Here is a 17,614-nt window from a genome sequence, read left to right as displayed (position 1 = left end):
TGAGCAGAGTAGAAGATGATACATTGTTAAGTGTTGTAATCCACACCTGTGGTTATAGGATTTAAACTGAGACAGCTCACACCTACGCCTCCAGACACACACTAAGAAGGTTCTGAACAATAAAAGGCTGATAAAGTTGTTTGTATATACTCTATAGAGACAGACAGACAAGAATTGACAGAGCAATAGTCTCACGAAGAGTTGTTAATATGTAAGAAAGAAAGATACCAGGAATAGCCAGCCGAGTGTTTTAAAACTGCATTTTCTTTGCTTTCTGCTTTTAAATTACACACTGCAAAGTCACTGAGGAGAAAGCTTTAAGAAAACTTTCATTTGCTATGGTACAGCACGCCGGTCTTTCTTTGACTAAAAAAAATAAATAAACCCCCTGGAAACGTTTCTTTCTTCTCATAGACATTAATAATGATAGCTTGAACTGTAAAGATTTGGTTTTACTGAAGGTTATGGAGGAATGTTTATTTCCATTAGACTGGGCCTATAAAATCCTCTTTTTATAACCATGAGCCTACCATTTCAAAACAGCAAAGCTTGACATTTTGGTCTCTGACAGGCAACACTTAATATTGGGATGTTTTAAAAATCTATATGAAAAAAGCTCTTAATACAAGATAGGCCGACCGTTTTCCCACAAATGGTTTGTTTTAGCTATCTCTCTTCCTCCTGGACGGACAAGGAACATCAGACAGCTTATTGGCTTAGTTTGTTAGGCCAGGTTAAAAGATGCAATACCCAAAGACTCTTAGAGAAGCTTACCCCTGAGCTAAAAATAGCAGGCACTAGAGAATTATCTTAAATACGACCAAACTTGTTCTGTACTGTGAATGCAGATAACTGTAATATATTTCCATTTTTGGTTATTTCAGGGCTTTTTTTTTTTTTTTTTAAGTTTGGCTGGCTGTAGCTGACTATTTAATTCATTTCGGACTCTATCTGTCTCATTTGCTCTCAGAGATACTGCCCGGGGTGCTTGACTGAGGAATTCTGATTTAACTCTGCTGCTTTTGTTAAAATCTAATGAGCTGTTGGACTGCCTGTAGATAGACCTTGTTAGAAAGCAGATTCATTAGAAAATGTTATTAAGAGCCTACTATGTGCATACTTTTCGTTGACCATTCTGTCTTCCCCCTAACGGGAGAAATACAGTTTGCTACATTTTATAAATAAATAAACATGTGTTGAACTTCCCATGGATAAAGCCTCATGAGTAAATAATCCACCAACAATGATCAATTGTCCTGTCTTCTCACCCTTTCAGCAGACATTTTTACTGCCTGTGTCTTCATGGCACTTCATTTCTAACTCTACCACTGAAGAATTCATCCTAGTATCTAATAATTAGTTGTTAGAAGTCTGTCTTTTTCACTAGACGACCAACTGCTGCATCTTAAGAATTACCTATACATAATATATCTCTGTATGATGAGTACCTATAAGTTGGTACCTGGCACATAGTTCGTCTTTAAATAGATAAATGGGGTGATTTAAGAATGAATAAAATGAGTTCCTATATAATACCATCCTGAATTATCAACTTATAAGTCACCCTAAATTCCTCAGCTGGGTAAACTACTCCCTTCTAACAAAGAGAACTCAGCAAGGCCTTTGCTAAAAGACCAAAGGAGACCCTGCATTCCATTTCTCTCCGAAACCAGAAGGAAATTCAGGTTAAGGGTATCCTCTCTCTTTGCTGTTTTTGTACCCTGGTTTACATGATCCCAGCCTATAAATGAAAGCAAGACCAAAAACATTCACAACTTCTGAAAAGCCCAAATGCCTTGGGAAGTCAGCGCTCCTTCACCACCCCACCGTTTCTTTCTGTGCTTGATTCTTCTAAGCTCTCAGGTAACTGGCATAGAACTGTGGCACAGCAAACTTGTTCCATCCTGCAATCACTTTCCACAAGAGGTAATTTTTTTTTTTTTTTTTTACTATAATTTGTGCCAAGGAAACCTCAACAACAACAAAATATTTACACAAGTTTGAAATCTGGATCCATTGAGAGAGTCCAAACAGGTCAGGAAATATGGGCACGGTGTTGGGAACAGTGTATTGGGAACCTGTGGCCATGCATTTTCCATGAGAAACCCAGGTAACAGTGGGTTTCTTATACAGAGGCACAGTGACGCTGATGCTCTGGAACCCCACGAAGGACCGAGTCTTCAGTTCTTCACTGAGTGTGAGAAATGTTTCCTTTTCTGTCGGTGATAGGAGTGAATACTCAATGTCCATTATAGATATGTGGTGGCGCTTTTATGTGCCAACACATTGGCTTAACACAGCCACATGTCTCAGAACTGCCATTAAAACCACTCATATATCTTAATCTGAGCAGCACGCCTCCTCGGTAAGTTAGAAGGTAAGTTCACAGCCACTCTGGCAGGCACACAATATAGTGCTGTCACTGTTGGCTCTGTTTACAAACCATCTCTTAGAGAACATGCCCTCAGACCCTTGATATGTCTTATTTTTAGCATGATTGGTCGGAATGGCTGGAAAGGTCATATTCTCATTCTCTCTCTCTCTTTTCCTCTCTCTCTCTCTCTCTATCTCTCTCTCTCTCCTCTCTCTCTCTCTCTCTCTCTCTCTCTCTCTCTCTCTCGCTCGCTCAATTTGCTAGAACCACTGTAAATCCACCCATTAATAGACATCAGAGATAGAATTCTAATGTGCAGGATTTTGTTTTGGACAATGAGACGGTGATGAGGTACCAGCTTAATGCATATCCTTTTCTTCATACAGTTTATACATATAATATAGTTTGAGGGACACAGCCAGAAAGCTATGGCCTAGACACCTATAGCCACAATGAAAAGGCCTTCACGAAAGGAAAAGATGCTCTTTTGCTCATGTGACAATAAACACTCTTTCTGTGCCCAAGAGGGCCACAAATATCATCCTAAATTTAGGGAATTAGTAGTTTATCCTTTGCCTAGTAAAGGCTCCAACTGAACACAGACCCAAACAATCAGCCTTTAGAATATCATGCTGTTATAATACAGTGTATGGAAATGGTGTCTATAAAAAGTTTCCTTTGAACTCTCACTCCTTAGGACTTATTTTCACTGGCATTCAAAGGAGAACAGATTTAATGTCTGATAACCCCCAACTGCACACCTTTTTTCTATCCTTGCCTCTGCACTTAATTTGCATTGGTACTCTCCTATCCACTGCTTGGCTCCATGGAGGGCAGTGCAATGGCAGGGCCACCAGCCTTGCACACAGCCTCGAATCAGCTTTTATGCTACTGGATGAAAGGTCAGGTGGAAAGGCCCAGCACTGGCACAATTAATCTGGTCACTCAGGGACCATCTGCTGGTTCAAGAAGAGCTTGGAGTGAGTGATGGACAGGGTCATTGCTGGCTAACTGTTATCAAGGGCTATTATGACAGTCATAAAGAGAAAGGGAACAATTGAACAAGGGGAGAATTACTCCTGAAAGGGACATGAAAAGAGACACAAATGCCTTCGTACAAAAGATAAGCATGAGAAAGTACCAGGGGATCCAGGCTGCTTACAGTAGTCAGGTTGGACAGCATTCTTTGAAATGGCCAAAGTTTGAATATTAATAAGGGGTCATTGCCTAACCAAAGCTTGGGATCCATATAGAGAACCCAAGCTGTCCATTCTCTCCCCTCAGGTAAAAGGTGACAGAGCTGGGTGAGAACGTTTTGATAAAGAAGACACAGGTATAGCATTCCTTGGCTTTCAAGACAGAAATTAGATTTAAGGAACCGAATCCTGTACATTACCTGAAGTCCTTTATCCAAAACCAAGCAGCATATTTTAGTGATGATTTTGCAATTGCTAAGGTTGCTGATTTATTAATAAGGATCGCCAAACAAAATGGGGAAAAAAAGGGAGGAATTACTCATAGTACTGATATTACAATTTAGTGTGCTCCAAATGAATATATATACATATATATTCATATATATACATATTTGTAAAAATATGCACCATTTTTACCATTTGTAAAAATATACACAAATGGTGTATATACATATATATTCATTTGGAGCATATATATACATACATACATGAATTATGCATTGTTGGGGTTTATGTGGGGACTAGGTAGGAAAGCAACGAAGGTGGAAAGTATAAGTCATTTCATTCTAAAGTAATGTGGAACATGATTTATTTAAGGATAATTCTGCTGGGCTGTATTTGTCTTGACCAATAAATGGCCTGTCACCAAAGAGTTTAATATGGACAATAAAAAAATAGCGGTCTCTTTATCAGAGGAAACTTTAACCACTGTATTTCTTAAGGGAGAAAGTAATCTGACAGATCACACAATGAAGTTCCGCATCATGGAACATTCTGAGGTACTTACCTCGTAGTGTTATGTGGGAAGGACTAACAGGATGATATCATGACAATCTTTTAGATCTAAATGTATGGATGTGTGTTTGTATATATGCCTTATTTACCTATTATCATCAGGCCTTAATCCCGAAAGGCACTTGTGCAGATGAATCAAGAAGTTGACTTGCTTAAGCACCAAATTTTTTATTAAAGCATGTAATGGAAAAATTAAAAAATCATTTACATATTTCCCCCATCTAACAAATTATGAGAATTGATCTGTAGCTTTGTGTGATATTGAAAAAACGACAACGGGGAGCTATTAAGCATACAGCCCTGAGAAGTACAAGGCAATTTGCCCTCAAACAAAATGGCCCCAAACGGTCTTATGTTGAGGGTCTATTTTTTGTAGCTTTGAGTCTGTCTCTTTTGGTCAGGGCCCACTTCCTGCTATGATCTTGCCTCTACCAGCTCGTTAACTTTCTAAATTATTTCTTCTTCTCCTCCATGTGTTTGGAAAGCAAATAACTAGATTGGTTTAAATTGTAAGTAAAACATAAAGAAGTAAGTGTGAGGGCCAGAGAAGCTTATCTGGGAATAAAATGCATTAAGTTTGAGAGTATGATTTTTATGCATCTGGTTTGGCGTCTCAGAGACATTTTTACAAATGGTGTGTTCCTCGGCTATGTTTCAGACAATTAATAACACCAAGTTAATAATGGCCAGAGAAATGAGGTCTACTAATATGAATTATAAAAATAACCACTGTGATTAAGTAAAAACGCATCCTATCTATGGAACATACATCTTTTCTTTCAGCTTTGAAACACGTAGCTGGAAATAAAAAATAAACCAGCAACGAAAGGAAAAAGGGTGTGATCTGTGTTTTGTTTTTCTGTACCACAGATGCAGCAGGGAGGTCACACAGTACTCTTGGAGGGTATCACGCCTTTCGCTGACTCAGAGGAAAAGCACATTTGCCATTCAAAGACAAATTAAGCAGAGCATGGATCATGCTACGTGGATCGCCAGACCCAGGTATCTGCCAAGACCAGGCAACAGCCAGTTACCTCCAAATGCATCTAAACACAGAAAATTCTTTGGTTCTGTGTGGAAGGAATGTCTTTGTCGAATTTTTAAGTTAGAACAAATATTACAAAGCAGCCCAGACGAGATCTTTCCCAAGAGAAATTGACACAAATTCCTCTAGGACAGGAGCAGCCGTCACCTCAGCTATATTGCTGGGATTGCAGGGTGATAGCATTAAAGGAGCTAGAAAGTGGCATTGTAACTCTCAAATCTGCTGCACACACAGCCCTGGAATTGGGGGCAAACAGAGGAAAGAAGTCACGTATCCCATGCAGCATTGCTGTGTTCAAATGTTCGGGCATTTGCCCAGACTCTTTTCCCATTGGAACAGAAGGTAAGCCTGCACATCAGGCAGTACTGCCTGAAAGAAAAAGCCCGGCTGATATGTGCAGCTCAGAGGGCAGGAGGGTGTCCCCGCAGAGCATGTGCTAGCAAGACACACAGGGTCCTGACATGAGAACATTTCTGGGCAGAATCTGAGTTGGCAAGGCTCCCCGGACACCCAGGACAACTCTGTCTGGAATACAGGAGCTCCAAGCTTCACATATGAACAATGAGATGGCACCCAGGGAAGCTCATGTCCTTAGGCCAAGAGCCCGTGGAAAGACCAAGGGCATTCCTATAACAGAGGAACTTTTTCCCTGTGTAAGCACCACTCAAAAGCAAAGAAAAACTTCTAAAGAACAACTGGGGAGAAGAGCTTGAAGCCCGAGTACACAGGAAAGAGAAAGCAATTTATTTGTATAAGGCTCAGTAGAGGTGTGGTGCATGGTACTTTCAGAGAGAAGGAAGGGAGAGGTAATGTGTTTCCCGGGCATGCCCCCTTCCAGAGAACAGGAAGGTGCCTATTTAGGACTCTCCCACGAGACAATGAGAAGAAGGCTTCAAAGGACAGAACAGCCACATATTCAGGATGCCGCATATAAGAAAAAGCATGTCAGCCCTTCCAACTGGACTGAAATATCATTCTCAGAGAGAAAGGTCAACAGGCCTAAAATGGTACCAAACAGTTTTTTCTAAAGGATCGCAACATCCGTTGCCAGAGGCCCCGCATTCTAGTCCTGTCAACCTTGCACGCCGGTTGAAGAACTTGTGGCTGACAGCCTTGCTCTCTTCCCTCAGACTGGCGTTCTCTTGTCTTCCCTCAGCCATTGCAATGAGCAAACTGCTGTTTTCATCAATACACTGTGTGTAGGACACGGTCTCTCAATGTCAAACATTCTGTCCCCCACCCCTGCATTTGTTGGATCCTATGCCTGGGCTCTTGGTTTGGCACAGAAGGTCCCGATAGCTAAGAGAAATGGTCTCCAGAGAAACTCCACTTCAAGGTGAAACCATCGCTGAAGATGATAAGGGCACCAAATCCAGAGAAGGGCAGAATTTATCTGCCAGCGATGAACAGGATAAGAGGCGGGTGGAGAAAGCTCCTGCTCTGCTCCCTCTGGCAGAGCGCTTATCTCACTTGATTTTAAAGGCCTGACGTCCACACTAACCATGAACTTCATGGAGCCACAGACTGTGTCAACTCCTAACCACTGCGTCCCCAGACACTGGCAAGCAGATGAGCACACTCACTGGTGACAATAATTATTATTATTATTATTATTTTTGATGAATGGGTACATGAATCAGTGAGAAAATAGAGGAACTTTTTCAGAAGCATGAAGAAATGTGAAAACATGCCAAAGGTGGGGACCAAGAGCTTTGGCTGGCCAAGTTGTTTGTGACCAGAAAATGTGACCACCCATACGACAAGTGACCTGGGAGGAAAGGGCCAGTGTTAGTAATCATCCCCGGTATTACTGGCATTCTACAGCCCTGTCCTGAGGTCTCCCGGTAGCAACTTAAGCAGGTCAGGCAACATGACTGCAGATAGAGACTTCAACACTTCCTGTTTTTAGGCCATTGGAAGGAAAACGGGGAGGATGGAACACATTTAAGAATTTCTCAAAAGTGGAAAAGAACTTGACATCAGTTTCTACCCATGCCTCTGGTGCAGAAGTATCAGTCACTGTGGAAACTGCTCTCTGCAGGCGCTCCCTAGCTACTGGTGAGTACCTTTTATTTGTCCTCCTTTTTCTTTTCAGCAAATGGCACATTTAGTTCAATCATTTCTTGTCTGTATCTCTCTAAATTCTCTATCGTGGGAAAGTTTGCCCAAAATGTTAGGCTATCACTTAATAGTCCTCTGGTGATGAATTTAGAATTAACTGGGATGCAAATGCAATAAAAGAGCTTTCCAGAGTCTAGAGAATTTCATGACAATTAGCACTGATTTGTGCTACGAGAATAGTAGAGGGGGGGCAAACACCAAAAAAAAATTTGTTTTAAAGGAGAACAAAAACAGTTACACATACTCAACCCAAAAAAAAGGGCTTCTAGCACTGGCTGAAAATGATACCATTGGATGACAGAAGAAACACACCAGATTACCCAATTAGCATTCACCCAAGAAAAGCAAACGCTTTGGAGAGAGGGAAGAAAAGAAACTCATCAAGACTAATATCAACTTCACAATAGCCCTGACGGTTTATCTACCCAAAGGAAGTGCTACCTTGCTGCGTTTTTGTGACCCTCTCGACAATTCTGGGGGAAAAAATGTTAGTTCAACATTATCGCAAGCCAGAATATGACTCTATTTATGTGACAAGTTGACAACATACAATTTCATGCTTGTTGAACTGATCGGTGTTATATATTCACTGTGAATATTATGAAGCCTCACCATTATAAATATGAAACAGTATACACTTATTCAAAATAACTCCAGCAGTGGCAATTTATAGCTTGGTTGTCTGTGCTCTTATGAAGTCCAAATGCCACCTTAAGAAGCTGCAGCGTGCAGAAACAGATGTGCAGTGTGACTGCGACCAAAATGGATTGACGATGACCTATGTGAAAGCAAGCTATTACATTTTAGTCTGCATGGCAGCTGACACCGGTTTGTATTTAGATGTGACTGGTGGGAACACTGTGTCCTTAAAGCTCTGTTTAAACATGGGCCAAGACATTTGTCTACCGGACTAATTATTTTACCACCCTTCTGTGGCAAGTATCACTTTTTTTTTTTTCTCTTAAAGAAAAGGAAGGTGAATGTGTATGCCACACAAAGGCACACATTGCCACTGAGCTGCGTAAAGTTACTGCAAGTACGTTAAACCTTGGTCATGTCAGGTGAACACTGGCAAGAGTTCTGGAATGCGTGCAAAACAGGATTGTACCACTTTCTCAATCAGGTGCCTGGGAACGGGACAAGGCCACAACCCATCAACTCATGAGCTTTCCCCGCAACAGTATTTGGTCAGGTTGTTTTCTCCTCTCCTCTCTCCCTCCTTTCCTTTCTTTTAGCAAGCTTCTACCAAGGCGTGAGTGTTCGCTTCCACAAGGACAAATGTGGAAAAGAACACAATTTATCCAAATGTGGGAGGATATGAAGGAACCAGGCACCTTGCTAAAGCTAGATATCAAAAAATTTGCATATGTAGTTTTCCAACCACAGAGGTGTGATTCGGAACAAAATAAATTGCTTGTATTGTGGGCAAAGACACCAACCTTGGCCAAGTGTGGGGTTGCTTCCCTGCCCATGTGTTGCTTAAGTACACCCAGATAGACCTGCTAAGAAGCTCAAGTTACTTGTCCTGAGTAGGCAGACCTAAAAAGGCTGTTATTTACGTAGAAGTCTTCTATATCTTCATTTGACTATTCAGAAACATAAATAGAAATCATTTGAAATATACATTAAGTGGTTCCAGGATTTTCTAGTATTTCTTTTGTTTCCTTTTTCTTTGTTTGTTTGCTGAATATTAGATCACGGGTACCCTTTATTACTTAATAATTAATGGTTACCCCTTGCTCTTGTTTTGAGATCTAGCATAGGATTCAGTGACCAGAATCCTGGATATCTTCTGAAACCTTTTAATTTGAGTGTTTGGGAACTTTGCCATTCTAACAAAATTTGCTATCCGAAACTCTGCATTTCTTCCTACTTTTCCTGTTGGACCGAAGTGAAGGTGTTGTTGGTCTGTCTCATAAATCCAACCTACAAGATAACATAATCACGTACATTCATTTCTCAGGGACCTTGGCGGTGCTTATCTCCTCGCTTTTACGATCTCTTATGAACAGCCAGGAATAGCAATCTGCAGCCTGTTTGTAAAGCCATCTTAGTCTGAAACTTGTCTTCTCCTCTTTTATCACACGGCGATATTCTGCAGCTACATCCCACTCGGCCCAGCAAAATGTGCTCTCAGCTCCATTTTAGAATAATGTAACTACTCTCTGTGTGTATGCAACATATCAAATATGTCAGGGAGGGCAATTAGCATTTCAATGAACTATTTATTAATAGAAGATGCTGTGTGTGCTTTGCTTAGATTTGTTGATATGCTGCCCACTGTACATTAGAGCCTGAAGCTATTGAATGCCTGGTCACCAGCAGCTCAGACAGGCAGCTCTGTAGTTCCCACTGCCCCAGTTCCTCTACGGGCTTTGCTCAACTTTATTTTACCACTATATCACCTAGAACATTAAACGCAATGCTCGAGTTCTGTGTTAAATCACAATTGTTTCCTGTTAAGTGTTCCAAGCTACCCATTTTTATTAACAGTTACTTTATTAAATCCTTAATAACATAGATAAAATAGTTAGTTAATTTGTGTGTTGAGCCATGGATGTTAATTTGTAAACATAATAACATACTGCAATCATTTGCATAATAGCATTTTAATCTTTTTAGTAAAAGCTGTAATTCCCTACAAAGTACACTGCAGTAGAAACTAAGTGACTATTGGTAATAATACAAAAGGCCTTAAAATTCTGATCCTATTATAGTGTTGGAACATACCCAAACTGCTTCTATAATCTCTGAAATGTTACTGTTCTCTGATTTAGGTGTCTGTGTCAAGAATAAAAATGAAGTATAACTGGTAGCAGTAGACTATTTCCTAAATGTAATTTAGTATTCACTAAGCACCAGCACTTTGCAAATAGCTCTGAGGCTTTCCTTCCAAGTTCAGAGCTCCAGCTCTGCCTCTTCTGTGACGAACCCACTCTAAACTCGATTGTGCTGAAGGGCTCTGAGAAATCATGCTGATGTGGCACAGGGAAGGGCATTGGCCACCAAGTATTTGGTGACTGAGTCTCCTCCCTCCTCACTGCCCTCCCAGCCTGCTCATACCTCCTTGAACTGACTGCCTCTGAGCAGTTTGGGAGAGATGAAAAAGTAGGAGAAATACTTAACAAAGCTGCTTCTGGGGAGGGCGAAAAAACTCCATAGGTGGCTTGGTCTCCGGAGCCCATTAATACCAATCACAAGACTGGCCAGAAAGGAAAAAGAGGAATGGAAGGGAAGGGAAGGGAAGGGAAGGAAAGGGAAGGGAAGAGAAGGGGGAAGGGGGAAGGCAGAAGGCGGAAGGGGGAAAGGGGAAGAGAAAGGAAAGGAAAGGAAAGGAAAGGAAAGGAAAGGAAAGGAAAGGAAAGGAAAGGAAAGGAAAGGAAAGGAAAGAAAAGGAAAGGAAAGGAAAGGAAAAGGAAAGAAAAGGAACGATAGTTGTTTAGAAGTCAGGCCAAGTCATTGTAGGCAAGACCTGGTAATTCATTAATCCATCCTGCTGTAAACCTTGAATAAATAACTTGCAGTAGTAAAAGAGATGGGCAGGTGTACAAAGTATTAGTGTTTAGAATCTGAAACTATGCAAATTATGATATTATTTTGGAAGAGAAAAGGCATAAAAGTATCTCCTATCGTCATTTTGGCACAAATGGTGTAATGAATAAGAAGTCATTTGTCTTCGTAAAATTTTGCCCTGGTCAAAAATATGAATGTGTATTTCATTGTGTATCTCTCTTCCCATTTTCCCTTGCTCTCATTCTAGCTGCTTGCAATTCAGCATCTTTGGCAGGCTACAGTCAAACACAGTATCCAGCTTTGCTTTCAAACTATACCTCAGCGCACACAGTCTGGAAAGTAACCTGAGAGGTTAAAGAGGAAGGAAAAAAATGGTCCTTACAAAATTGTTTTACATCACCCGCAATTCGTTTTATAAAACCCACAATAAAAGTTTTCACTGCTAAAAGAATAGGCACATAATCACAGGGACAAATTAACCTTGTAAAAAATATAAAGTCTGGGGTAGAGAGCAGTGGAAACCATTTGAAGACGCTCTTTACTGTTCATCTTTTTATCTGCTTTGTGTGTTGATCTCATTCGGAGGTGAGCCATCTGCTGGGCTGTGTTTCGACGACATTGCATATATAGTTAGGGGACGTGGACAAATAGACACAGCATATGTATAAGGTTCCTGCACAAGCACACATAGTTACTATACAAACAGACAGTTTGTCCCATGCAGCATCCTGAGTCTTGATTACTTTAACCTAGACTAATATCTCTGAGGTATAGCCAGGAGACAATGAACCACTTTTTCCTCTCAAAGTTTTCCTCCTTGAAAATGTGGGTCTCCACTTTTCTGACTTCAAAGAGATCCACATGGAGTAAATTTTATTTAAAGGACCCACTTGAGAGTCCAGGAGGTGGGAAAAGCCGAAGATAGGCCCATAAAATAGCTTACCTACTTCTCGGGGTGCCCAGAGTATCTGAAATAAAAGAGTTGGCCTCTAGCTAGGCCCCAAAACACAAAATGGTATGTTTTGCAAGCATTAGGCCTAAGTAAACATAGATTCTCCCTTTTCCAATTGCAAATAGCTAAGAACTGATGGCCTTCCATGAAAAACAGCAGCCAACAACCTATATTCACAAAAGCAACCACCGGGAAAGCTGGAATTAGTGAAAGACGGTCATGTAACCAGCATCCTGTGACTTGCTATTTATTCGTAGGGGTCGATGCCAACAGACATAGCCCCGTGGGTCAGAACTCCTGAACCATATTTTTCCAGTGGTCAGCATAATGGCGGAGAAGAAATAGGGTGATAAACCAGATGTTCCCAAGATAAGGCAGATGTTATCAAGCCAAGAAGTCTAAAACAGTCTTTAACTCAGGTGTGTAGATGAACACACACACACACACACACACACACACACACACACACAAACTGTTTAGACGCTGCAAGATAACCCGACAGCAGACATTGAAACTAAAGCAGTGCAAAGGCTGGGTCAGATTGTTGCTTCCTGATTTGTGACTCTCCATGATTTAACTGATTTATACCCAGGATTTGGAATTTTGTGGTAGACTACAAATGCAAAGATAAGTACAACATAAATTTTTAAAATACCCCATAAGTCTCCATGAGTTTCAACATTCTTCAATGTTCTTATGTTACAGCCAATTATCTCCCCACTTAAATGGCTATTATTTTCCTACTTGAAGTCTATGTTCTCCATAAGTGTCATTACCAAGTGTGGCAAAAATCTGGTGGTGGGCCGTAAATTTAATTTAAATGACAAACATTGATTGATTGCAAATTGGAAACTCCAGAAATCTTGAAAAAGCAGTTATTGTAAATTAATTCAGTTCTCTCCACTATAACAAAGGAGGATTTATTCTCCTGACGATTAAATTAAGGTGAGATGGTTTTTACTCACATTTTTTTCTTCCTCTATTTGTTTTGTTAAAATTCCAAGAGGTTTGCCATTCATAGAAAAGTCTGGCTGACCACAGGCACAGTCAGAAGCAGGGATTCATTACCATGGAAGGCTGCAGAATTTCCTCCAAGGAGACAAGTGAGGAAAAGCAGACACCATGTACATTTGTGCATTGGGTTAAATATGTTCTGCCTCTAAGGCAGCAGGGAGATGGAGAGTCCCTTTGTAAAATGACTCGCAAATCTAAGAAAGTACTTCAGCTCCAAAAGGTGAGCAGAAAGGTAACCAGAAAGTTATCCATGAAGTTCGGATTCTCTTTGGAACATTTGTAAATTAGCATGTCTGCCACTTCCCTCTCTAACCTCATATTCATCAGGGCTGATGGAATTTTCCTTCAAGGTGTTTCAAGTCCCCTGGACTTCCCTGAACACCATCCCTTCTGCTGTCACCTTGTCTCTTCCCTGCACCTGCATCCCATAGGGTTTAGAATGTGGCTGGACCTGCTGTCGAATTTCCCCTGCTTGTCCATAGTTCTTACAGCTACCAGAATTGTCACTACTAAATACCATCCCCATTACATCGCCCTGCTGCTTAAAAAAACAATCTCTAATGACACCTAATTTCTACCATGTAAACTCGAAACACTTCCAACTGGGTTCTCATGGCAAGCCATAATTTTGTACCCACCCTAAATCCAAATTTACAACTACTCCTGTGTTCCTGTTACCATATATTTTACTTTGAGCAAACCAAGCTCCTCACTTCCTTACTCCCTCTATAAAAACACTTCACTCTTACTCTCTTATCAACTTCGGGGACATTATTCTTGCTGAATCCCTCCTTAGCTAGGATACACACACACATACACGCACACACACACAGAGTATATATGCATACACACAGTCTTGCAATGTTTCCTAGTTGCTAATATATATGCAAAGTATATAAATAACCCTATGCATACATGAACATACAGTCTCACTTTGTTTTGCAATTGCTAATATGTATGAACACACACAGTCTTGCACTGTTCACTAACTGTTTTCATATTACTTCATTTGGCCTCCCCAACTTCTTTCTTTAGGAAACAGAACTTTTGTGTGCTTTCTATGTAGTCGTCACATTAGCTAATGCAGTCCACACCATCAATAAATACATGATGGTCAACTTATCCATTACGCTGCAGATACTTATTGTGCACTGACTTTCTTCTGTTTCTTTAAGAAAATGTCTAGGCAAACTTCAGTAAATAAGACAAGCAGGTTCCTGGCTCCCAAAATGTGCACAGACCACTGAATAGCTAAGATTGTTTCTTTAAATTTTTGATAAGTACATAATATATGCCCACTCTAGAAAAAAAAAAAAGGACTGGAAGTCAAGAGAAGAAATGTAAAATCTATATTATCATCAGAATGATCAAATTTTCTTGAAAACTCAACACCATTCCCTTGGTAGCATACAGTAACATACCTCACGGACAGATAACAGGATACTGCTTCCCCCTTCCTTTTCTCCTATAAAAGTTCACAGTATCAGACCTTACTGAGAGTTCGAGTAATTACCCAACGTGAGTATCTGCTACAGCTGTGAACCCTTCTCTCCCCATTAGCAGAGGCAGGCTTCAGAACATATTATGAGAAATGACCTAGAGACAACTACATTCTTATTCGCCATGTTCTCAAGAACCCTGAGTAGCTGCATGCTTAAGTAACAGACGAATGAATGAATGAAAGATGCCCATTAAAGCAGAGGTTAAACTATAGCAGGGATAAAGTGGCCCACGGTGACTCAGGAGGGGCAGCGTGCAATTTCAACTAACGCCATGCCACCCATCTTTACACATTGCCACGCTGTAAAAACAGTCCTTTATTCTCCTCCTTCAAACAAAGCACAAAGGCAACACAGGGAAGGAAGTTATGTTGCAATATTCTGAAACATAAATCTTGCTACTAGCCAGTCCGGGGCAGTATCCTGTTTTCCTGACACATGGATCACACACTGGAGGCCGTACCTATAGGACCGGTGTCCTGTTTTTCTAAGTGGCTTCTGAATCATACCTGATCACGTGCACTTATACATCCAAACATAGGTTGTGCAAGCAGAAATCGCTGTGTGTGTGTCCAGTTACTCAACCAGCGTGTACAATTGTGTGTTGGCACACCTTGTTCCCCACTTAGGAATTTAACTCTTTCCAAAACTGCGACATTTGGTTTCATTTTTTTTTCCTTCTAAAGTTACATAAAAATTAAACTTAGATGCAAACGTATGGAAGAGGCAAAAGGAAGAAATTTCTATTTACTCCCAGCATTTTAATGGCCTGGTCTGCTATCTGTAGCTGTAAATACTCCCTTTTCTTTCTGCTTTGATTAGAATTCAGAAATCCCGTGGCCCATTTCCAGCGGGGTCATCAGTGAGTCAGGAAGAAGGGTTTAACCATCGGTGCCTTATTTTATTCTGGGAATCTGAGGTAGATAATGCTTGTTATTGGCAGATCAGAGGTGGCAGAGACCGTGACTGTTTGGCTTGCTCAAGTACAAGGCCTTCACAAATGTGATGAGGCAGTGTTTTGAGACTGGAAGAACGTGAGCACAGGTTGAAGTCCACTGTGAAGGATTAAAGGCATAGGCTCTGGGGAATGACCACGAACATGCAGCTTTGGTGGAAGCAACACAAAACTGTGGCCATTCCAGGGTTGTTTTGTTGCCTACGGACCTTCTTTTCATGGGGGAAGTCACCCTTTTAGAGTTCCACCTAACGTGCTCAAAACACACTTCGTTTATTTATTAATTTTTTTCCTGTTAGAGAAAAAGATGTCTGAATTGAGCTCTAGAGGGCAAAGAGTAGAGGCATCTTGACTGTATGCAAATACTGAGGAAGCTGCTGCTGTTTTTAACGGTGTTGACACATATGGCCTTACCCTTTGCATCGACAAAGAAGAATGGGTTTTGTGGCATCAGAGAAAACTGTTATGGGGATTTACCTAAACAGTTACTTCTGCTGTCTGTCACTCAGAGAATTCCTGACATATCAACCCCGAGGCCCAGAGCATCTCGATAATTTTAATGTGGCTTCTGATTCTTCACATCCTATAACTTACCTGTATTTTCTCTCAGAAATCTGACCAATTCATCTTTAATGTTTTATAAAGGTGACTGGTTTTTCGTTTGCTTGTTTCTTTGTTTTCATTTTTCTTAATACCAAATTCTCAACCTTAGCACCTTTGTCACGTGGGGCCAAAGAGTTCTTTGTGGTGCGAAGCTGTCCTGGGTGTTATAGAATATTTAGCAGTATCCCTGCTTTCCACTCACTAAATGCCAGTAGTATCCCTCTGCCCCAGACCTAGCAATAAAACCTATCTCCAGACATTGCTAAATGTCCCCTGGGGAGCAAAATTGCCTTCGGTTGAGAACCTGGTTTAAAATGACCTAATGAAAGATTAAAATAAATGAACCTTGTATTTTAGAGCATTGAAAACAATTCGATCAGTAGTAGAAAGTTACATAGGGAAACAAAAAGGGGTGTTTTGTGGAGATTAAGCATCTACAGATAACTAACTAGTTGCTGAACTAGTCTCCCAAAGGTATAAATCAGAATTACCTCATGAAGGTGCTGCAGCACGAAATGTGGAGACACAAGTTCATGGAGAAAGCTGTCTCTTTTGAAATCAGTCCACCAGGGCGAGACTGGCTACCATGCCATCTCTCCCCACCTTTTATTTATTCCCTAACCATCACCTGTAAAATGCATGGCATTCACCCAATATGGAATAGCCGATCTTTAGATAAGAGGTCTATAGAGATGGACATTTTCAAAAGTACTGTTTATTTAATGCAGCATGACTTAAAATGGGCCTGTAACCTGACAAGTGTACGGAATGAGGAATGTTCAATTTACCAGTTCTAACCAGCCAAGTCCTCACATGAACTTTCTAAGACCCGGCTGAGAAGCCTGAGAAAGTATAACTAACCACAAACCTTCAGCATTTCCTCCACCGTATTCCTTCTCCCCAGCCCTACCTCCACTACCTTAAGCACTCCCCTAAGACACACATAATGCTCCAGACGTATTATAAAACCTCAGCCGTCGGCAGAACCTACAGCCACCCCAGCTGACCAGCTATCCCTGCTTCCATGTCAACCAACACTGAAAGAAAAAAGATTCTGTTCTATTTTTAAATATATTGAGCAAAGGAGAAGCTTGATATGTCTTTGTAAAGGATGGCTGTCACCCAAATTCACCGTTACTCTATTTTTATCAATGATATCGACTTTGAAAGTCAGATACATTGTGGGTTCAAATCCCAGGTCTTTATTTGTTAACTGTGTGACTTGAGGAAAATCACTTAACCTCTCTGAGGCTCACTGTCTGCATATGTAAAAACAAAATGGAAATACTAGTACCTAAACAGTAGGCTGTGTTGACGGATGTGTAAAATGATACACATAATGCACAAGTCTTCCAAAATGTTGGCTATTTTGTTATTACTATTATTGGGATTAACATTACTATACTCATCATTCACTCATTATTCATCAAGCACTATTCAACACCTTCTATGTGCTGGTTGCCAGAAACACTCAGTAAATATTGTAAAATTAGTTTTCTTAATGACTCAATAAACATTTATTCAGTGTATTTTTTTGTATGTGCTGG

The 17,614-nt window shown here is 40.6% G+C and overlaps 1 protein-coding gene across 4 annotated transcripts in view; it reads right to left on the bottom strand.

Moving 5' to 3' along the window:
* Window positions 1-17,614, bottom strand: part of PPARGC1A (PPARG coactivator 1 alpha) — a 628,607-nt gene that overhangs the window by 73,568 nt on the left and 537,425 nt on the right. The gene's annotated exons all lie outside the window — the stretch shown is intronic.

The sequence above is a fragment of the Rhinolophus ferrumequinum genome, chromosome 5, assembly GCF_004115265.2.
Source record: "Rhinolophus ferrumequinum isolate MPI-CBG mRhiFer1 chromosome 5, mRhiFer1_v1.p, whole genome shotgun sequence".
Classification (NCBI taxonomy): Eukaryota; Metazoa; Chordata; class Mammalia; order Chiroptera; family Rhinolophidae; genus Rhinolophus; species Rhinolophus ferrumequinum.
This window is presented reverse-complemented; position numbering and strand designations above follow the sequence as displayed.